Source organism: Mytilus galloprovincialis, chromosome 11 (assembly GCF_965363235.1).
Source record: "Mytilus galloprovincialis chromosome 11, xbMytGall1.hap1.1, whole genome shotgun sequence".
NCBI classification, from domain to species: domain Eukaryota; kingdom Metazoa; phylum Mollusca; class Bivalvia; order Mytilida; family Mytilidae; genus Mytilus; species Mytilus galloprovincialis.
The window spans coordinates 84,911,668-84,936,265 of NC_134848.1; the positions used below are offsets into that span (position 1 = coordinate 84,911,668).

Sequence of the window (24,598 nt, forward strand, 5' to 3'; positions counted from 1 at the left end):
CTTTTTTGTAACAACTGACGTGTGTGCTAGTATATACACTGTTTGTATTTATCACCTGTTCTTAACAGGGTTACTACAATCCTGTTCCGTTTCTTGAATGTGACTGACCAAATTATACTTGTTACCGTTTTTTACTAACACAAGCAACATGCCTGGTGTCATTTTATTTGGCTAATCAAATTATATCCCATAACGATAATAGATAACCAAGTGTGTTTTCTTACAAAATTATTTTATCAAAAATTGGATGTGTTCTGGATGAGAATATGTTGTGTTTACTCCTTAGTCAGATAAAATTAGTTTTTTAGAACTAATGTAAATCATCTTTGAATTATAACAGATACGTGTAGTCATTTTGTAAAATGTTGTATTGCGTTAATTCATACAATTTGTTTAACTATAAATGGATCGCAGTCATATGTGGCATATGGCATTTAATTTTGTGATTTTTGTTTCTGATTTTTGAAAATATCTGACTGGCATTGTTCATAAGAACTTGATTAGAACAAATGGGGTACATTATAAGTTACCGACTATTATATAAGCCTTTATTTGGTATATTGAAGAAGGTACTCAACTGACAAATTTCACTTACATCAATTTCATGTGAATTTAATTTCATGAGGATCTCACGTGAAATTTTCGTATATCTCATCTAAAGTTTATACGTAAAATCAGTTAATGCGAGTTGCATATGAATCTCACGTAAAACTTACGTAAATTTCAGGAGAAATACCAATAATGATTTTTTCATGTGACATTCACATGATTTTGTAAAATATCGTTATACAATTCTTATTTATATTTTCAAACTTCAAAATCATACAAAATAATTACATCTGTATCTATTAAGTATGTGTTGTTTTTATTGCTATTGCTGTCAAGATATCAGGTTCTTTTAAACTCATGGAACTAGAAAATCTTTTATAATTTCTAACATGACATTTATAGTTTGACGAAGAATTAGAGAAACATCATTATATATTGGCAACTTATTTCTTGTTTATTCAATGTAATCTCAAGATCTTGTTGCACAGGACAAAAACATTATGTTTTTTTTTAAATCTTCTTACCTGTTTTTACCTATAACTTGTCTTTATTTTTGTTTTTAAGATTGTAAGTGTAAGAGATTGATTGGATAATAGATATAACGGCCCTCATCAGCACTTATGTCATGAAGAGGAATACTTAATGAAATTATACTTAGCATCATTTATTTTCATAGCATTTTAAGATTCCTGAATATTCATATTTGAAATGATTCAGACTTTTTAATATTCGCGATTTTTTTTAAAGTAGGGTTAAAATTGATAAAAAGAAAAGGTATGAGAAGAAATTCCATTAGAGTGTATGTAGCATTACAAAATTGCGGAGAAAAATCAAATTGAAAAATACTAAGTATTCATAGTTTTTTCATACATGCTTATCTTACTATACATGTCTTTGTTATTCATTGTAAACATGTTATACTGTCACAGAACTATTCTCTTGTAAATCTAGACAGTGCTAGAATTGATTTCGTTATCGTTATAATGCTGCCATATATATGTATTGTTGATTAATGACAAAGAAACATAAGATACTTTTCAACTCAGTTTTTTATTCTAAATTTAATGGGTAGGTTAAGTCGAAAAGACAGATTTGTAAGAATTTCAACACGTTTTTGTCTTTTGTCTGGTATGAATATAAATATTCAGGCTGTCAAACAGAAACAACTCACAACAATCATACATCGAACAATCTTGATGTTCATCACACACATTTAAAGGCGGCAAAGTTTAATATTATTTGCTACATTTATTCCATTGCACGCCAACTTGTATTACCATACTTTAAACTTACATGTAACCTGGTCAGGGAAGTCAAAATGCAAATGTATATTTCCTTTCTAAAGTAATTAATTACTATTGTGTAAACATCTAAATTCGATAATATTAATTAAGCATAAATTATATCACTAAAATGTAAATAAGATCTCAGACTTATAAAACTATATAAAGCTGGGTCATATTTTTCTGTATTTTTGTGATTTTATTGGTTTGATAAAATCATATATTATTCACATCACTGATAACCAATCTTCTTTAATGCACATATAAATACTGATAATTCCTCTTTAATGCACGCTTATAATGCATTCTCGTCTGTTACACCTCACTGATAATGAATCGACATACTCTATCATGTGTGATGATATTTTCACATTTAGATGTATTTAAATGAATCGTCACGAATTAAAAGACTACTAACGAGGATTCTGATAAATACACAGACTGTTGATAAGGATCCGAATTATTTTTCTCTTTTCTGATGATGATGCTTCGCCAATTCTAGGAAATTTACAAGAATCTGGCTAAATTCTGACTTCTCTGAAGATTTGTTCAATTGAATACATCAGAACAATTTAAAACAAATTAACCGTTTGACTTCGTCCCACATTAGTTTACTCACAACTGATCTTAATCTATTGTCAGCATATGCATAAGTCGTTGATTTTTCAAGAAGAGTAACTGTTGATCATTGATTCAAGTGATTTGTATTTCATTTATATATTTTACACAACATTTTCCAGTTGAAGACATATCATGTGATGTTTTGTTACTTGTTAATATCATCAATTTGAAGAATATTATTTTTAATAACTTCACGTCAAAGATATCTGCATTTTGTCTGTGGTTAAGGAGCTTTTTCGGTTCAATTTATTTTCTTTTCATTTTGAATCAGCACATGCTAATGTGGTTGGTTAGAAAGGTTAAATAAACAACAAATTTGTGTAAGATTATACACCTTTGGGTTTTATTGTACAGGTCTGTTGGCACTGAATCATTGTTTGTTTTGTTTTGGATTCTTACAATCCAAATATTTCTTTAACATTTTATTGTGCTTGCTTATTGTTGACGAGTTTTGTTAAAGTTTTTGGTAAGATAGTTTTTTTCCAAACAATACCGACTTCCGAGTAAATAACTAAACGGAAAGTCCCTAATCAAATGGCAATATTAAAACATGGTTAGATAACAAATATTAACAAAATAGTCGTGTGAATCTCATTTAAAAACGCACGTAAATTTTACGTATTAATCACATTCTATTTTCTCATATAAATTTCCAAATGGAGTTTAAAATATCTTAAGTTAAAAAAGAATTGATATGGTCAAATTTAATGAAAAATACATTTGTGAAATTCGTATAAAACATTTACCGTGAGATTAATAAGAATCTCAATTTAAGAGAAATTCACATGAATATTTTAACGTGCGATTCATGTATAAGGTCGTTTGAGGAAAATCTCACATGAAATTTTCACGTGAATTTTATGTGAGATTCAGGTTTAAGTATGTGAACAAATGTTGCCTCATAACAAGTATATCAGTAGGCATGTTTGTCATTGACAGTATAAGCCATATCTTATGACAGCTCCAAAGCGTTGGTTATTTCTATCCACGCGTTTGTTTTCACTTTCAACGTCTTACATTTTACCACAAATGCCTTGGTTTTCACTTTCAACGTGTTGGTTATCATTTTCAATTCGTCGGTTGTAAGAACTAACACTTCGATTCGTTATTCATACGGTATGAAAAACAAACGCGTTGGTTTTTAAATTGTTAAGTGTAATTTTTCGTTCCACAACGTAAGTTTTGCACTTTTGTCAAATAATCAAAATCTCTTTAACAAAGTATTATTTTAATAGGTAACTCTAAAGACTGGACAAGTGACAGCAATCAATGAAAAAAAACCAATAAATTTTATTCAAATGAATTATACTGTATCTCAAATTTGAAATATAATTATATTCAATCAGTTAATACAAAAACGAACCGGAAGTTAAAACTTCAATCAATACATATTAGAAGCTTACGATAATGACAACAGACCAACATCTTTTGTTTAGTTTTTTGAATATTTCCTAGAACAGTAAATAATTATTTGTGCAGACTATACTTAAGACATGCCCGAGTTTTTGTGTAGGATATCGTGGAAGTTTTGAACAAATATATCATGTAATGGAGGGGTATTTGCGAAAAATTTCAGTAAAGAGGATGTTAAATTTCGCGAGCCGTAAGTCGAGGGAAATTCATTCTCAAGACTGGTAGACCTGAACAGGATATCTTTCTATGTTTTAATTGTTTCCAAAATTCAATAAATGTATCGCTTTTTAAAATGTTTTATAATCGTTTACATGTGTTAACTTTAAGCTATTCCTATAGATACAATACTTTCTATACGATAATTTTTTTTTATATTCTTTTTAACATTCACGCAGTTTTCAATTGTGATCTTTAAATGTAAAATTTGAATTATGCCAGAGAACTAGTATTAGGTAATACACAAATTTGTAATTTGTATTGACATGTTACTTTGACATATTTAACTTTCTTATGTTTAAGAATAATGTACCCTTGAAATTTTATTATCACCCCTGTTACAATACTTACTTTCGATGTCCTCTGTGAATTCAAGATCTCAATAGCTGATTATATGCCCTTGTTATTTTATTATCACTCCTGTTAGAACATGTACAACACTAACTTTTGATGTCCTCTTTGAATACAGGATCTCAATAACTGATTATGTACCAATGTTAATTTATCATCACCCCTATTTCACACTAACTGTTAATTTCTTCTGTAAATACAGGATCTCAATATCTGATTGGATACCATTGTTATTTTATGTTCACCCCTATAGCAACACTAACTATCTATGTTCTCTGTGAAAACAAGATATAAATGATTGTGTACCCTTCTAATTTTGTTATTACTCCTATTAGAGGTTTCCCGATTTGCAACCGTACCAACTGTAGTACGAGGTGGGAGCCGTCATTTGACTTTTGGAAATTATTGATGTATACACTTAATATCAACGAATATTTTAGGAATTATATGCAGAAGCATTTTGAGAATTTTTTGCTGTAATTTGGGACTAATTTCATATTGTTACTTCTTGTATTCACAAGAAACAATATTGTGTGCACTCGATTACGCTTTCAAGCAACCGTTGCAAGTAACCGTTGCATGGTACGAAAGGTTCATAGTTAAGAGTTATTTCTCCGTGAAAATACATGGACACAAAGTAGCTAAATTACAAAACAAATTGAATACCTATATAAATTTTGTTCGTTATAATTTCATATCATTATAAAATGTCAAAGTTTTGTATTTTTGTGGTAAGTTTTTAAAAAACATGAACAAATACAATGTATTTTAACGAAATAAATTGACCCCAATAACAACAGAATAATGAAAAAAAAATTTAAAACCGAATCAAATTGCAGCTCGTCTGTTCTAGGTCTGTAAGATTGTCCAAAATAAAGTTAAAAAAAGTAAGATCGTCCAAAATAGTATATTGTTCCATTCTTGTCAAAATGTTATATTCTGTGATCTTGGGCTGATATTGAACCTATGGCTGATAATACATGCGATATGAAAAATGCCATGTTATGATCTTTTTATCATATGCTTCAACAATGGAGAAAAATAACAGATTCATATATTGATCCTTTTACGTTGTTCCCAAACAGAAGTTCAAAGAGTGAAAAGTTCAAGGACGTCGGACCCCAAATTTAGTACATTCGATATGAAATCTTTTTACCATCTGCCTCAACCGAGAAGAAAAACATTTCAATATGGACGAATCGACAACAAAAATAAAATAAATCAACAATATATATAATGAACACTGTTTGGAAAAGTCAACTTTTTCAAATTAACTTTCTAAATTATGTTTGAAACTTTAAAAAAAAAACGCATTTATTTAATAATTTGTTTGGTTTTTATTTTTTTATTATTATTACACAATATACTTTTCAGTATCAAAATAATTGTTTTGTACCATACTTTGTAATGTTTTTCACTGAAAACGTAGCATTTAGGTGTATTCTCCGGAATATGCCGAGTATCACCGTAATGCCATGCGATAACGTTACGGAAAGGCATGTGATAACAATAGAAGCATGTGATAAACTTTTCATATCAGCCCGCTAAGCACCAATTCTATAAAATATGGAATTTACGTTAATTTTATGCCATTATCATGCAGTAAAAATCACATGTTGTTTAGTCTGAGTATATACATATCATTAACATTTATCAAAACGACTGTACGCATAAAAATAGTTTTAATGATAATTTCATTTTATTTAATAACAATACGATAAAAAGAATAATCATTATGCCATGTAATATTTTTATACTGACTTCATCAACCTGCCCGTGTGGGCTCGCTTGATATGGATAATACTGATACAGTCAATATCAAAAAGGGCTCGCTTGATATTATTACTGATAAATCAGTATTAAAAACAAAACATCAATTATTCTATATGTATTTTGCTTATCATTTAATTATATTGTGCTTATCATTTAATTATTTTGTGTATAACATTTCAATATTTTTGTGTCTTTCATATTAATAAATTATGCCCAACGTTTTACAATATTAAGGTTATTATTATGATAAATAAGTTATTCTGTATAATCCCTGACGTTTTTTCTAGTGATTATACATAATCCCTGAAAGTTTTAGTGATTATGTATCGACCCTAAACTAACCAGTGATTATACATAATCTCTGCAAATTTTAGGGATTCTACATAATCCCTGATTATACAAATTCACTGCAACATATATATATATATAAGAAGACAATGAGACAAGTCTCCATCCAAGTCACTACTTGTAAAAAGTAAACCATTCTAGATCAGCTTATTATCTTGAAATCTTTAATAGACAAATAATTTCTTCAAAAGCAAAAGTGATCAGCAATCCTAAATAATCAGTCGACTTTTAATGTAGTTAATACCCTATAGATTGATAGAAACTTTGAATAGCACATTGATCAAAAATACAGGATCTGCAAACAGTCTATACTAAAATATGAAAGGTAGAAAGAAATTAAAATAGAAAACTGATCAACAAAAAAGAGATTTTAGTCATGAATGATATTGTAGTCTTTAGAGCCTCTTGTTAATTTTCTATTCGATAACCTGAAAGCAAAGATATAATTTGACTTTGAACAATTATGCATAGAGCTATAACTGATATCGTATTCACTAGGCATCCTTCCACTTTTGAAAATTATCTATACCCTTGGGCTAGAAGTTTTCAAGTCTTCAAAAAAACATCTCTATGCTATATAAATTTAAGAGACCTATACTTTTTTTAAAACACAACTGTTCATATATCATGGTTATTAGAACTCAATTACATTGTTAGTGAATGAAGGACATCTTCTATATTTTGTGGAAAAACAGTTGTAATAATTTTCTTCATTCTTTCAAGTAATCTATTACAACTTTTAGAATACATATTCTAGGAACTCCTTTCTTCTTCTGAAAAACACCTCATCCTAACTGCTTGTAAAAATTCATTCACATGATGAAATTCATGATCTGGAAACTGCTGGATTATTTCTAAATAAAGAAAGTATTTTATTTTACAAACTTAATCAAATATGAGGTATAAAGCAATTTTTACTAGTTTAAATAATTTTTTTATATTGATTGATGCTTACACAAAATTCAAAAGATACATGTAGTTTTGTTTTTCTCATGGTTAACTTTTAAATGCATTATCTATGCACTTTTTATACATCATTTACAGGACTATTATGGCATACCGTTGTCCGTTTGTCTATCGGTCATCAACAGGTCGGACATGAACTCAATAAACTTCTGCGCCATTAGTGCATGATACGCCCTTCGTCTTGTGTGTAGGTTTTATGCCATAATCATCAATATTTTCTGAGATACAGCTCGACATGTGGAAAAAAAAACTTTCATACCAAAAAACTCAATAACTCTAAATATAAACATTTTGAATCATCACCAAAAATTTTTCTCAAGTAACAGTGCGACATGTTTCCGCCAGACAGACATACGGACAGACGGAGGACATTTGTATGCCATAATACGTCCTGGGCATATAAAAATGTTTTAACCAATTTGCATAGATAGAACCAAGCTTGATACAGCTCTGAATTTGGATTGTGATTAAACATTTGACAATTAAGCTATTATGGTTCAATATCCAAACTCTAAATAGATTCAGCATGTCAAAGAACACCAAGATTTCATTTTTTGTTGAAATCAAACAAAGTTAAATTTGGGAACTTGATGTGGACCAACTTGAAAACTGGACCCATAATCAAAAATCTAAACACATGTTATCAAAAATCAAAACACATGTTATCAATAATCTAAACACATGTTATCAAAATCTAAACACATGTTATTAAAAATCTGAACACATGTTTAGATTCAGCATAACTAAGAACCCAAAGAATTCAATCTTTGTTAAAATCAAACTAAGTTTGGAACTTAATGTAAACCAATTTGAAAATGGGACCCAAAATCTAAAATCTAAATACACAGTTTGATTGAGCATATCAAAGAACCCCAGGAATTCAATTGTTTAGTTTTGGAACCTTTAGACCTCAATATAGACAAATTTGATAACAGGGCCCAAAAATCACAATACATGGTTAGATTCAGCATGTAAAATAACCCCTTACATTATTTTTTTGTAAAAATCAAACTAAGTTTAATTTTGGACCCTTTGGACCTTAATGCAGACCTATTTGAAAACGGGACCCAAAATTAAACATCGAAATACACAGTTAAATTGGGCTGATCAATGAACCTCAAGAATTAAATTTTTGATAAAATCAAGCTAAGTTTAATTTTGGACCCTTTGGACCTTATTAATGTAGATCAATTTGAAAACGGGACCCATAATTAAAAATCTAAATAGACAGTTAGATTTGACATATCAAAGAACCCCAATAATTCAATTTTTGATAAAATCAAACAAAGTTTAATTTTGGACCCTGCAATGGACCAATTTAAAAAAGGTACCCAAAATCCCAAAACTTAATACATGTTTAGATTCAGCACATTAAAGAAGCCCCAAAATTCAAGAATAAAACTGCATTGAAATTGGTCAAGAAATAAGCAATTTATAACTAGAGGCTCTAAAGAGCCTGTGTCGCTCACCTTGGTCTTGTGCATATTAAACAATGGACACAGATAAATTCATGACATAATTGTGTTTTGGTGATGGTGATGTGTTTGTAGATCTTACTTTACTGAACATTCTTGTTGCTACAATTATCTCTATCTATAATGAACTTGGCCCAGTAATTACAGTGGAAAATATTTTCTAAAAATTTACAAAAATTTATGAAAAATGTTAAAAATTAACTATAAGGGCAATAACTCCTTAAGGGTTCAATTGACTATTTTGGTCATGTAAACTTATTTGTAGATCTTATTTTGCTGAACGTTATTGCTGTATACAGTTTATCTCTATCTATAATAATATTCAAGATAATAACAAAAAACGTCAAAATTTCCTTAAAATTACCAATTCAGGACAGTAACCTAACAACGGGTTGTCCGATCCATGTGAAAACATTAGGGCAGATAGATCATGACCTGATAAACAATTAAACCCTGTCAGATTTTCTCTTCATGCTTCGGTTTTTGAGTTATAAGCCAAAAACAGCATTTTACCCCTATCTTCTATTATTAGCTGTGGCAGCCATTTTGGTTGATTGGCCAGGTCACGCCAAACATTTTTTAAACAAGTTACCCCAATGATGATTGTGGCCAAGTTTGGTTTAATTTGGCCCAGTAGTTTCAGAGGAGAAGATTTTTGTAAAAGATTACTAAGATTTACGAAAAAATGGTTAAAAATTGACTATAAAGGGCAATAACTCCTTCAGGGGTCAACTGACCATTTTGGTCATGATAACTTATTTGTAAGTCTTACTTTGCTGAACATTATTGCTGTTTACAGTTTATCTCTATCTATAATAATATTCAAGATAATAACCAAAAACAGCAAAATTTCCTTAAAATTACCAATTCAGGGGCAGCAACCCAACAACAGATTGTCCGATTCATCTGAAAATTTTAGGACAGATAGATCTTGACCTGATAAACACTTTTACCGTGTCAGATTTGCTATAAATGCTTTGGTTTTTGAGTTATAAGCCAAAAACTGCATTTTACCCCTATGTTCTATTTTTAGCCATGGCCGCCATCTTGGTTGGTTGGCCGGGTCACGCCACATATTTTTTACAGAGGAGAAGATTTTTGTAAAAGATAAATAAGATTTACGAAATATGGTTAAAAATTGACTATAAAGGTCAATAACTCCTAAAGGGGTCAACTGACCATTTTGGTCATGTTGACTTATTTGTAAATCTTACTTTGCTGAACATTATTGCTGTTTACAGTTTATCTCTATCTATAATAATATTCAAGATAATAACCAAAAACAGCAAAAAAAATTCCCTAAAATTACCAGTTCAGGGGCAGCAACCCAACAACGGGTGGTCGGATTCATCTGAAAATTTGAGGGCAGATAGATTTTGACCTGATGAACAATTTTACCCCCATGTCAGATTTGCTCTAAATGCTTTGGTTTTTGAATTATAAGCCAAAAACTGCATTTTACCCCTATGTTCTATTTTTAGCCATGGTGGCCATCTTGGTTGGTTGGCTGGGTCACACCACACATTTTTTAAACTAGATACCCTAATGATGATTGTGGCCAAGTTTGGTTTAATTTGGCCCAGTAGTTTCAGAGGAGAAGATTTTTGTAAAAGTTAACGACGACTGACGACGATGGACTCCAATTGATGGGAAAAGCTCACTTGGCCCTTTGGGCCAGGTGAGCTAAAAAGTAATAGAAAAGTATTGTTTCTGAGTCATGTTTCTCCCTATTGCATAGATATTTCTGATTAAAAGAAAAATTTGGCTCTAATTTTGGCCTATTGATGTTATATTCACTTGTAACCATTAAAATTTGTATTCAGTATAGCATGTATAGATTCCCAAATGATGTTGACTGGAACTGGACAAAAGATTTTTTATTAGATTAATGAACCCCCCCCCCCCCCTTGCCAAAAAAGGGAGATCCTATATATAGCTAGTTTGTGGGGGTTGAGTAAAACGTTTAAACACAATTTTAAAATATTGATTGAGAAACTGTTGTTGTTGATTTACAAGGCAAAACACTTTTTAATCTGTCTGTCTAAATAATACCTGTGATAAAAATTCCATGATGCTACTTATAGAAGTGATGCTGTTTCATTCACTTAAATTCTTGCCTGTGTTACATCACTCTGAAAAAATAAAAGGTTTCTGGTGAATTCATGTTAAATTGCTATTTCCCCTGGTTAATTCTGAGGAATATGTCAAATAAATCTGGTTTTGAAAAGTAAAAAAAAAAAAAGAGGAACATTTGTTACTACAATATAACTCAGTTAGTGGCACATACAATATTGACTCTGAGTGATCATGGCTGACCTATACTGTTTACTTCTATGTTCTTTGATCTCTAGTAGCGATATTATTCATTGGCAATAATACAGCAAAAAAATATTTCATTTTTGCCAGTAATAGTTTCTAGGGGTTCAATTCTATGCAATAACTTTATGATTATTTTTGATATAACATTTGCTTTCTGTACACCTTTTCAATAACAGTTTGCATTGATTAAATTTCTTTAAATGAATAAAATTGAGAATGGAATATTTATTACAATGATTACACAACCTTAGGGATAATGGATGTCAGCACTTCTGATTGTGACAAATTTTACTTTCAACTGATGAGTTATGGAACTTTGTTAATTGGAAAATATCCCTTATGTTAGATGTCTTGGTACTTGTGTTTTATATTTGTATATTGGCTGTCTTATATTGTGTATATACTCTGTATGTACTGTATATTCACGAATTTCAAGTAGTGAGACTATAATAAAATATTGAATCTGAATATGTCTTGATGTTAGATAGCATTGCTCAGCAATTGCATAAAATACAAAGTTAATTATAGTTCATAGTATAAATAGAATTTTCTTAAATTGATTGTTTTGGGGAAATACAGGGATAAATTATTTGCCAAAAAATTTTGGAAGAATAAAAAAATTACTAAAGTGGGTTGATGTGGTCTGATAACATACATCTTCTGTTGTTTCCATCTTTTCTGGATATGTTGGAAGATTCCCTTTTCTTCTTGTTGATTTAACCTTTAAAATATATTTTAATTATTACTAACAGGATCTAAATACTAACAGCATCTATAATAAGCTTAAATATTTGCTTGTAATAAAAATTAAATAGCAAGATATTAATTTAAACAGCAATTAACATGATTAATTCCCTTCATATTCAATCACTGTATCTTACTAAATATATAAGGCATTAGCAGTTTAAAAAATATTTTCTATAGGGGAGGTAAATTTATATTTTTGATTATGTAAGAATAATAATTATTTACACAACAATTAAATTGATTCAGCTTATTTATATAGAGAAAAAAATAAGAATCAGCAATATAAAACAGCAAATAAGTTTTGTAATTTTTGTTAAAATGCTTATTTTTTCATAGACAAATAAAAATTATAATGATACAGTTATAGTCTCATTTGTTAAATAAATTAGGTGCAATTTGTGAAAAGGATAAAACTCTCCAATATATTTTTTTCTAGCCTTCCTGACTCAGGGAATGTAGCAATTAGTCTCTATTCTGGTATGTGAAGACTTTGTATGACATACAGGTATATCATAATAGTATTGCTAAACACATGCTGAACCTTTTGTGAAGATACAAGGATTACTTTTAAGCAATATATTGTTATTACCTCATTTCCCCTTCAAGTACTGCATCATTGACATCTATTCTTATATTCTTCAGAAACAAAGTACAACATGCTGGAAAAAATTATAGCAATTATTTATAAAACTACAGTAAAACATTGAAACAAGTTCTGTGTTAATCTATACATGTATTGCTGTTCAAGATTTATTAATATTGCATACCAATTATACTAAACCATTCACAGATGTTCAACAGAGTACTCATCTATTTTCTATCATTATACAATTTTTTCTAGAATATTTTTTTTTCAATATAACTTTTTTTGGGAAGCTTGTTATTTACAGCTTCAAAACATAGTTAAAAGATACTCTTTATTTATGATGTTTTAAAAACCCTATCAAATCTCAGGGTGGGGGAGGAGGGATATTGAATACACATCTAATCTTGGGTCAGGGGGTGGGAAGGGGGATATTGAATGCAAATCAAATATTTATATTCACAACCATGGTGTTATGTAAATAGGAGTTTTAAAGTTTTGACAATTTTACAGCTAAAGCACTGTTTTCAAATAGATATCAAATAATTCATAAATGAGGGCCCTCATGGGGTTTTTGATTATGTGATTACTTGGCCGTTTTTTTAATGATTATTTGATTATTAAGCCAAATATTTCATGATTATTTGATTACCTAGGACTGTATTTTTAGTTTATGATTATTTGATTACTAAAGATAAGCAAATATTTAATGATTATGTGATTATATTGGCAAAAAAATGGTGATTATGTGAATACTAGGACCCCCCATGAGGGGCCTCATAAATTGTAAAAATAATAGATTAAAACCATGCACTCCTCATTCAGGGGTTTAATAGGGTTTACCAAACAAAGAATAATTAATATAATGCCCAATTATTGAATTACAAAAGAATAATGAACATTATGATTGGAGTAAGCACCAAAATTAAAATAGAGAATAATGGGATGCAAAATTAAGAAGAATAACTGTGGGAAACAAAGCAATAAGGTAATACAATATAGATTATAAATCACAGAATGGAGGACAAACATTAAAAAGAAATCAAATTATTACAGAAATCTAAATTTTAATTATAAAATCATTTTCCTTAGAATTGTACAGAATAATTATTTGTTTTAAAAATATAAAAAATGTGTACAAAGTAAATAATATATAAATATTATATGACCCCAATTCTTACACTCATGAAAGGAGGTAAATTAAATATCTGTTTTGAAACTAATTTAATACATAGAAAGTGCTCCTTTTTGTCATTAAAAGACATGTTTGCATTGTCTTAGTAATTGAGAATGTTTTAACAAATAATCAATGATGAATGATAATAATAAAAATTTAAATATTACATAAACTAATCAAAATTATAAAAGGGGAAAAAGGGGGAGGTCATGTCAAGTTCTTTTTATTTCCATTACTCACATTCTGTCTAGTTAATAAGATGAATAAAATCCTTTTCCTTTGGTCCGCTACTTGCTAGTTTAAGGCTAGTTCTGTAAGGTAACGACTTGAGTCCAGAATCCTTGATGTGGTCAATATCTAGATGAAAACTTTTTGTTGGCATAACATGCGACGTGCACAATTTGAATTGTTGTTGTTTTTCATTTAATTGAAACGGCTGGTAAAAATACATTATTGATGTGAAGATCTAGAGCTACTGGTGGTTTTATACCATTCTCAGACAAAATAGCAAATATTTGGTATGCACTGCCTGTGTTTCACTTTTTCAGTGTTTGGCAAGAGCTTGATGAGTTCATCACAACCCACAAACTTTGGAGAGAAACTGCACTACATAGTATCTACCTTGATATATCTTATTTTTACCAACATTATGATGGTTTTATCAGTGTCTGCATTTCGTCTGCACTTTATTTTGGGCATTAACCCTTATACTTCCTGTTGTTCCTTTATGTTTTCAATGAAGAAGAACCATAAGGGGAGATAATTCATAGACAAATAGTTGATTTTTTTCAGTTTTCAATCCACATTTTTTTTCTTAAATCAAAAAACACATCCCTGAATTTTTTTTAAATTTTAAATGGGGGGTTTATCTTTATGATTTTGGCAATATTTTCTATAAACTATCTCGGAAATTTTGTCAAAGCTTCAATGAATTTTGGTGAAATTTGGTTTTCATTTAGATGTCAGAATCACCCCCTTTTCCAATAGAAAATAAGCATATGTACACAATTGTCAGCCATACGTGTGACATATTTTTAGAAAGGCAAAGGTAACAGCTTTTAGGTGTGATAATTGTCTGCATCATTTTCTGTCAGGATTAAGAGAAAATAAGCATTGATATTTAGGAAATTTTTTAGAATTTTCATTGAAAAAAAAGCCCAAAATCAAAATGGCCGCCATTTCTATAGTAACAAAGCCCAAAATTAATTTATAAAGTGTTAGTTGTTAATTATATTAGTTATGTAGTATGTGTACAAAGAATGGTAAAAAGCTGTGACATAGGTGTGAACACTAATTTTGGTCCTTACAGAGAATGGCTCTTAATGATTACATCCACCAAAAAGTTCAGTGACAAAATATAAGGAAAAAGATAGATCGATATTTTTACAATGTGTGTTGCGTTTTAAAAAAATGTTGCTCCAATGATCGAAAACTAATAAAAATTGATTTTAATGCGAAGTCAACATAATTCTGAACACTGTTTTGCCATTATAATTTATTACGTATACTAGTATAAACACCAGTAAGATACATTGGCGGATCCAGGGGGGATCCAGGGGGGGGGGGGGGTCCGGGAGTTGGAACCCCGCTTTTTTGTCGATCAATGCATTTGAATAGGGGACATATAGCTGGAACCTTTTTTACCTGAGTTGGGAACCCCCTTTTTAAAATGGCTGGATCCGCCCCTGCGATATTATTAATGAATAATTTCTAATTATTTCAATTTATATTTAAGTATTAGAAAACATTTTTCATTCTAATCTTTTTCTAAATATTCACAAAACAAAAACATAGCCAAACAGAAATGCAAATCTATATTTAGAATATGAAGGTCGAGGCAACTCAGTTTCAAAAAGGACGGTTTGATTCATTCTCTTCTGCACAAAATAAATGGTATCGTATAAAATCACGAGCAAGGTTTTCTAGAAGCAGTGAAATCGTAATAAAATAAAAGATTAAGGTTTTTATCGCTGATATGCAATTCGATTTCTTTATTTTTATCATGATGAATACAATAATCTCATGCATTAAATGATACCTCCAAAACAGGACCAACGGTTGTGTTACGTACCAACCGTACCTGCTACGTAGCAAATCGGGAAACCTCTAGACTAAGTACAACACTAACGTTCGATTTTCTCTGTGAATACAAGATCTCAATGACTGATTGCGTACCCTTGTTATTTTATAATCACCCCCTATTATAACAATAACTTTTGATTTTCTCTGTGAATACAAGATCTCAATGACTGATTGTGTACCCTTGTTATTTTACAATCACCCCTATTATAATAATAACTTTTGATTTTCTCTGTGAATACAAGATCTCAATGTCTGATTGTTTACCATTGTTATTTTATTATCATCCTTGTTACAACATTAAACTTTCGATTTCCTCTCTGAATACAAGATCTAAATGACTGGTTGCGTACCCTTGTTATTTTATTATCATCCCTATTATAATAATAACTGTCCATTTCCTCTGTAAATACGAGATCTCAATGACTGATTTTGTACTATTGTTATTTTATTATATCCCGTATTAAAACACTAACTGTCGATTTCCTCTGTAAATAAAAGATATCAATGACTGATTGTGTACTATTGTTATTTTATTATCACCCCTCTTACAACACTAACCGTTGATTTCTTCTGTAAATACAAGATCTCAATGACTGATTGTGTACCAATGTTATTTTATTATATTCCCTATTACAAAACTAACTTTCGATTTCCTCTGTAAATAAGAGATCTCAATGGCTGATTGTGTACCATTGTTATTTTATTATCACCCCTTCAACAACACTTACTTTCGATTTCCTCTGTAAATACAAGATCTCAATAAAATTGAGAATGGAAAGTGGGAATGTGTCAAAGAGACAACAACCCGACCATAGAGCAGACAACAGCAGACAACAGCAGACGGTCACCAAGAGGTATTCAATGCAAGGAGAAATTATCGCACCCGGAGGCGTCTTTCAGCTGGCCCCTAAACAACTATATAGTGGTTCAGTGATAGTAAACACCATACTAAACTCCAAATTGTACACAAGAAACTAAAAGTTAAAATAATGTAAGACTAACAAAGGCCAGAGGCTCCTGACTTGGGACAGGTGCAAAAATGTGGCGGGGTGAAACATGTTTGTGATATCTCAACCCTCTCCCTATTCCTCTAGCCAAAGCAGAAAAGTAAACGCATAACAATACGCACATTAAAATTCAGTTCAAGAGAAGTCCGAGTCTGAGTATTCATCATATGAATATCAGGCACAATCCTCCCCGTGAGGGGTTTAGTATCATACCATCATAACATATATGAGAAGAACATAATCCGTGTCATGCCAACAACTTGTTGATTAATAATAAATGTGTTTAGTTCCGATGTAAAGACCCTATAAGTGAATCAATATTAACGCCAAAATATGCAATCTTTAATGACCTGACAACAGTATCGTAACTATATTCCTTCTTCAAAAGTCTATTTAAAGGTTTTGTTAGCTTCTAAGGTGATTAATGACATTGTTGTGCTTTTTAAAGAATATTTCCATAAAATATTGGATGTGAAATACCTGAACGTATAAGAGGTCTGCATGTTGAGTTATATTTACGAATGATGTCCTTAAACCGATGATAAAATTTAGTAAATGTGTTGACTAGTTTGTGATATCGAAGAATAGATAATTTAGTAGTGGAACAATGGCTTGAAGACGAAATAAATCTATATGTGTAAAGTGTTTTTTGTAGTTTCGGAAGCCAATACATAGTTGGGACTTTCATTGTTTTTAGTTCTGCTTGTAAAGCGGTAGCTAAAAGTTTATGCTTGTTACAGATGTCGTTTTCTGAAAATGGAGTCAGTTGGAATGTTGGTGAATTGGTGATTTCTTTTTGTAGAACCTCAATGTAAAATTTACGTCAAACAATAATAATAGTAATAATTTTAATAGCAGCTTGATCGGCCGGGACAAAAACAAATTATTTGGCTAGTTCTTTTAGTTTATGTTTGATACGTGAAAAAGGTTTATTGTGGTTATTATTAAGGGTAAAATGTTCTTCAAAATGTTGAATACGTATATCAACAATGTTTATTACTGAATTAAAAAAGTCCAAATAGTTTTTGTCAGCTTTTTCCCGTTTTATCCATTGTAAACAGTAAGTACGGAGTGAGTCGTGGATGATATCACGACACTCATTCCAATTAATAGTTGAAGAGGGCGATATTGAGGTCCTTAACTGAAGAATGATTTCAACTCTCAGTCTTGAACGATGTTAAGATATCCTGTTATAACATGGGCAATGGGTCCATAAATGTATTTAGAATTACTGCAATTACATGAAGTAGGTGTGTTTTCAATGACTGATGTACTATTGTTATTTCATTATATCCCCTATTACAACACTAACTTTCGATTTCCCCTGTAAATACAAGATCTCAATGACTGATTGTGTACCCTTGTTATTTCATTATCACCACTATTACAACACTAACTTTCGATTTCCTCTGTAAATAAAAGATCTCAATGACTGATTGTGTACTATTGTTATTTTATTATATCCCCTATTACAACACTAACTTTCGATTACAACACTAACTTTCGATTTCCCCTGTAAATAAAAGATCTCAATGACTGATTGTGCACCCTTGTTATTTTATTATCACCACTATCACAACACTAACTTTCGATTTCCTCTGTAAATAAAATATCTCATTGACTGATTGTGTAACCTTGTTATTTTATTATTAACCCTATTACAACACTAACTTCCGATTTCCTCTGTAAATCAAATATCTAAATGACTGATTGTGTTCTATTGTTATTTTATTATATCCCCTATTACAACACTAACGTTCGATTTCCTTTATAAATAAACGATATCAATGACTGGTTGTATACCATTGTTATTTTACTATCTCATTGACTATATGACAGTTGTTATTCGTTTGATGAGTTTTTTGCTTTTTATTTTGCCATATGATTATGGACATTTTCTTCGGAGTTCATTTTTTATAATTGTGGTATTATATACAATATACCTAAAAATTGTCTATACTTTTTTGTTACAACTGACGTGTGTGCTATTATATACACTGTTTGTATTTATTACATGTGTTTAATAGAGTTACTACAATCCTGTTCCGTTTCTTGAATGTGACTTACCAAATTATACTTGTTACCGTTTTTTACTAACATAAGCAACATGTCCGATGTCATTTTATTTTGCTTATCAAATTTTATCTGACATAATAAATAACCAAGTTTGTTTTCTTACAAAATTATTTTATCAAAAATTGGATGTGTTCTGGATGAGAATACGTTGTGTTTACTCCTGATTCAGATACAATTAGTTGTTTAAAACTAATGTAAATCATCTTTGAATTATAACAAATACGTGTTGTCATTTTGTAAAATGTTGTAGCGAAAGTAATTTGTTGATTGCGTAATTTCATACAGTTTGTTTAACTATAAATGGATCTCAGTCATATGTGGCATATTGCATTTAATTTTGTGATTTTTGAAAATATCTGACTGCCATTGTTCAGCAGAAGTTGATAAGAACAAGTGGGGTACATTATCTGACTGCCATTGTTCAGCAGTAGTTGATAAGAACAAGTGGGGTACATTATCTGACTGCCATTGTTCAGCAGAAGTTGATAAGAACAAGTGGGGTACATTATCTGACTGCCATTGTTCAGCAGAAGTTGATAAGAACAAGTGGGGTACAATATCTGACTGCCATTGTTCAGCAGAAGTTGATAAGAACAAGTGGGGTACAATATCTGACTGCCATTGTTCAGCAGAAGTTGATAAGAACAAGTGGGGTACATTATCTGACTGCCATTGTTCAGCAGAAGTTGATAAGAACAAGTGGGGTACATTATCTGACTGCCATTGTTCAGCAGAAGTTGATAAGAACAAGTGGGGTACAATATCTGACTGCCATTGTTCATCAGAAGTTGATAAGAACAAGTGGGGTACATTATCTGACTGCCATTGTTCAGCAGAAGTTGATAAGAACAAGTGGGGTACATTATACATGTTATAAGTTACTCACTATTACATAAACCTCTATTTGGAATATTGAAGTAGGTACTAAACTGACAAATTTCACTAACATCAATTTCATGAGAATTTAAATGCATGTGGATCTCACGTGAAATTCTCGTAAATCTCATCTAAAGTTTATACGTAAAATCAGTTAATGCGAGTTGCATATGAATCTCACGTAAAACTCACGTAAATTTCAGGTGAAAATCCCATAATGATAATTTTTTTCATGTGAAATTCACCTGATTTTGTAAAATATCGTTATAAAAATCACAATTACATTTTCAAACTTTAAAATCATAATAAATATTTACATTTTGTATTTATTTAGTATATGGTGTTTTATTGTTATTGCTGTCAAGATATCAGGATCTTCTAAACTCATGGAACTAGAAAACCTTTTCAACTATTTGTTTTATTTTAAATTCAACGGACAATTTTAATCGTAAAGACAGGTTTGTAACCATTTCAACACGTTTTTGTCTTTTGTCTGGTACAAATATAAATATGCAGGCTGTCAAAAACAAACTACTCACAACAATCATACATCGAACAATCTTGATGTACATCACACACATTTAAAGGCGGCAACGTTTATTATTGTTTGCTATCTAAATATAAATTCATTGTACACGAACTTGTATTACCATATTTTAAACTTAACCTGGAGGCAAAATGCAAATGTATATTTCATATCTGAATTAATTTAATACTATTGTGTAAACATCTAAATTCGATAATATTAATTAAGCATATATTATATCACTAATATGTAAATAACATCTCAGACTTATAAAACTATATAAAGCTGGATTATATTTTTCCTGTGATTTTTCTGAGTTTATTGATTAATTTTCTTTTTCCATTTTTTTTAACTGACCGTTTTGAAGGAAGTTTACACTGACTTCGAATAAATTCCCTGTTCACGGAAAAATATTCAGGAATCTGATGTACAGTAGTTGTCGTCTGTTTATATAGTTCATACGTGATTTCGTTTCTCGTTTTTATATAGATTAGACCGTTGGTTTTCTCGATTGAATGGTTTTACACGAGTAGTTTTTTTTTTGGCTCTTTATAACTTATTGTTCGGTGTGAGCCAAGACTCCGCGTTAAAAACCATACCTAGGCCTATAATGATTTACTTTCATAGCTTGTTATTTGGATGGAGATGTGTCTAATTGGCACGCATACCACATCTTCCTATATCTATACACAACTGACAATTTTGCCGTGTGTTTAGGGACTTTCCGATTTGATTTTCCTCTGAGTTCTGTATTTTTGTGATTTTATTGGTTTGATAAAATCATATAATATTCACATCACTGATAACCAATCTTCTTAAATGCACATATAAATATGATAATTCCTCTTTAATGCACGCTTATAATGCATCCTCGTCTGTCAAAATTCACTGATTATGAATCGACATACACTATCATGTGTGATGATATTTTCACATTTAGATGTAATTAATCGTCACCAATTAAAAGACTAATAACGAGGATGCTGATAAATTCACACTATTTCAAAAATTAATCGTCACCAATTAACAGACTTTTGACGAGGTCCTGATAATTTCACAGACTGTTGATGATGATGATACCCACAAATTCAAAGAAAATTTACAAGTATCTGGCTTAATTCCGACTTCTTTGAAGATCCTGTTCAATTCAATAAAACAAAACATTTCAAACAAATTGAAACTTTGTTTCGTTCCTCATTAGTTTACACACAACCGATTTTAATGTAGTGTCAGCATATAAATTAGCCGTTGATATTTCTAGAAGAGTAGCTGGTCATCTTACTTAGTTTTGACCATATATTTCAGCGATTTGTATTGTATTTATATATTTTACACAACATTGTCCAGTTGAAGACACAATATATGATGTTTTTTTTATATGTTAATTTATCAATTGGAAAGAATACTAGTTGCAATTACTGCACATGAAAGATAATTGCATTTTTCCGTTTCTTGCTATTGTTAAGAAGTTTCTTTGGTCCGATCCATCTTCTTTTTTATTCTAAATCACCACAAACTAATGTTGTTATCAGATAGGTTTAATAAACAATAAATGTGTGTTGGATTATAAACATGTGGGTCTTATTGTACAAATCCTTTTGCACTGAATCATTCTTTGTTTTGTTTTGTTTTCTTACAACGAATATATTTTTAAACATTTTATTGACTTTTTTTTAAGAAGTTGACCGGTTGTGTTAAAATTTAAGATAAGATAGTTTAACAAACATACCAAATTCCGACGAAATTTCACAACGGAAAGTCCCTAATTAAATGGAAAATTAAAACATGATTAGATAAAAAATAATAACAAAATTAGTCGTGTCAATAACATAGAGAGATGCTTTTATTAACTTGTCTAAATGATAGAAATCTAAAATTTGAACAAGTTATACATTCTAAAATTTATTTAAAAAAAGAACTGGCCTATATTCTTTTGTGGTTTTCTATATTGTGATCTTATGCTATTGTTTCAGAAAAAAGGAGAAGGTTTGGTACCAATAAAACGTTAAATTCCGCTGCAAATGTTTGCACCTGTCATTAGTTAGGAATCTGATTTACGGTAGTTATCGTCTGTTTATGTTATTTATATATGTTTTCATTTCTCCTTTTTTATATTGATTAGATCGTTGGTTTTCCCGTTTGAAGGGTTTTACACAAGTAATTTTGGGTCCCTTTCTAGCTTTTTGTTCAGTGTGAGCCAAGGCTCCGTGTTGAAGGCCGTGTATTTACCTGTAATGGTTTACTTTTTAAATTGTTTTTTTGATAGGGAGTTGTCTCAAAGGCAATCACACCACATTTTCCTATATCTTTTTATTCTATCTATATATTTCTGTAGCACAATTGTATTTAATAGAATAGTGCTGATGATGGGTATATGTTGTTTATATAGAATATACAGACATGGAACGAATTAATACATATTGTACATGCTTGTTTCGTTATCATCTGTTTAAATATGCTGATAAGAACACGTTTCGTTGACATACTTAGTCAACTACTTTAATGGAAACAATATTTGATTATGAATTATAAAATTTCAATATATTTATGCATATTCACAAAGGATTTTGAACAGGCTTCAAGTGTCTACATCAACCTAAATTACTATTGTTAAAACAGATTTAAGGCAAAAATATTTTTTAGACCAACAGCTTTTTGCTCTATTGTGATTTTTAAATCTAAAGTTTGAATTATGCCAGAGAACTTGTATAAGGTGATACACAAATTTGTGATTTGTATTGAAACGTTACTTTGACATATTTAAGTTTCTTATGTGAATACAAGATCTCAATAACTGATTATGTACTCTTGTTATTTTATTGTCACCCCTGTTACAACACTAACTTTGGATTTCCTATGTGAATACAACATCTCAATAACTGATTGTGTACCAATATTATTTTATAATCACCCCTATTTCACACTTACTGTTGATTTCTTCTGTAAATACAGGATCCCAATAACTGATTGTGTACGATTGTTATTTTATTCTCACCCCTATAGCAACACTAACTTTCGATGTTCTCTGTGAATACAAGATATCAATGACTGATTGTGTACCCTTGTGATTTTATTATTACTCCTGTTATAACACTAAAGTTCGATTTTCTCTGTGAATACAAGATCTCAATGACTGATTGTGTACCCTTGTTATTTTATAATCACCCCTATTATGATAATAACTTTTGATTTTCTCTGTGAATACAAGATCTCAATGACTGATTGTGTACTGTTGTTATTTTATTATATCCCCTATTACAACATCAACTTTCGATTTCCTCTATAAACAAAAGATCACAATGACCGATTGTGTGCTATTGTTAATCTATTATATCCCCTATTACAACACTAACTTTCGATTTCCTCTGTAAATACAAGATCTCAATGACTGATTGTGTACTATTGTTATTTTATTATATCCCCTATTACAACACTAACTTTCGATTTCTCTGTAAATACAAGATCTCAATGACTGATTGTGTACTATTGTTATTTTATTATATCCCCTAATACAACACTAACTTTCGATTTCCTCTGTGAATACAAGATCTCAATGACTGATTGTGTACTATTGTTATGTTATTATATCCCATTTTACAACACTAACTTTCGATTTCCTCTGTAAATAAAAGATCTCAATGATTGATTGTGTACCTTGTTATTTTATAATCACCCCTTTTTCAACACTAACTTTCGATTTCCTCTATAAATACAAGATTTCAATGACTGGTTGTGTACTATTGAAGTTATAATGTCTAATATATGTGTTGATATTACAGGATGGAAATACACCATTATTTTTCGCTGTCCAAAAAGGGAACTTACAGATAGTCCAGTACCTGATCACTGTGGGCTGTCAAAGGGATGCAAGAGACAATGTAATTATGATTTTAATTTGATCCTACCCTTCTTTATTGGTTATAAATACAAAATCATATTGCAAATTAGACAACTTTAATCATGTTAATATATTCCTAATATAGTTAACACAATCTTGTTCTCTTTTCTAGAATGTGACTATCCAAATTATACTTGTAACAGACTTTGTACTAACATAAGCAACCAATCAACCAGACCGTTGCCACATGTGTCATTTTATATGTTTTGTCAAATTTTATCCAATAAAACATAATCACCAAGTTTATTTCTTACAATAATAATGTTATCAAAAAATGATATGTTTTGCATGACAATATGTTGTGGTAACTCC

At 30.3% G+C, this 24,598-nt stretch overlaps 1 protein-coding gene and 1 long non-coding RNA gene across 2 annotated transcripts in view; one reads left to right on the top strand and one right to left on the bottom strand.

The window, feature by feature from the left end:
• LOC143052947 (uncharacterized) overlaps window positions 1-24,598 on the top strand; it is a 605,057-nt gene that overhangs the window by 273,621 nt on the left and 306,838 nt on the right. The window lies entirely within an intron of this gene.
• Window positions 7,194-14,818, bottom strand: LOC143052949 (uncharacterized). Its single transcript, XR_012971301.1, has 5 exons — window positions 14,062-14,818; window positions 12,651-12,720; window positions 11,970-12,035; window positions 11,048-11,127; window positions 7,194-7,408 (listed from the first exon to the last, which is right to left on the bottom strand). It is a non-coding gene; the product is annotated as an uncharacterized LOC143052949 (long non-coding RNA).